Source organism: Penaeus monodon, chromosome 28 (assembly GCF_015228065.2).
Source record: "Penaeus monodon isolate SGIC_2016 chromosome 28, NSTDA_Pmon_1, whole genome shotgun sequence".
Lineage (NCBI taxonomy): Eukaryota > Metazoa > Arthropoda > Malacostraca > Decapoda > Penaeidae > Penaeus > Penaeus monodon.
This window is the reverse complement of record NC_051413.1, coordinates 8,076,471-8,076,863: the sequence shown is the minus strand read 5'-3', so window position 1 is coordinate 8,076,863 and position 393 is coordinate 8,076,471.

Below are 393 nucleotides of genomic sequence, written 5' to 3'. Positions count from 1 at the left end.
ATAAAATACATATATACACATAATAGTACAATTGTCTGAATACTTCTTATGACTAACAAATGTCAGACAAGATACTGAATCTTACATCACAAACAGTAGAACTATAGACTTACCAACAAATCATATGACATTTGTTGTAATCCTAGTAGGAACAACATACACATACCACTCACCTAAAGCCTGTTCAACTGCTCTTTTGAGTTGTGAGTGGTGAGACCTCTTGATCTCCTTCTCTGCATGTATCTTCTCTAAGGCCCTATACATGAACATCCTGGCCGAGGGTGCTGAGTTCATTCTACTGCATCCTGTTAATTCAAAAGATGTTTAAGCTCAGGATGTCTCTGTAGTCTATGTAGAAATTTCAATCTCTTCAAATCAACCTTTAAAGCTCCG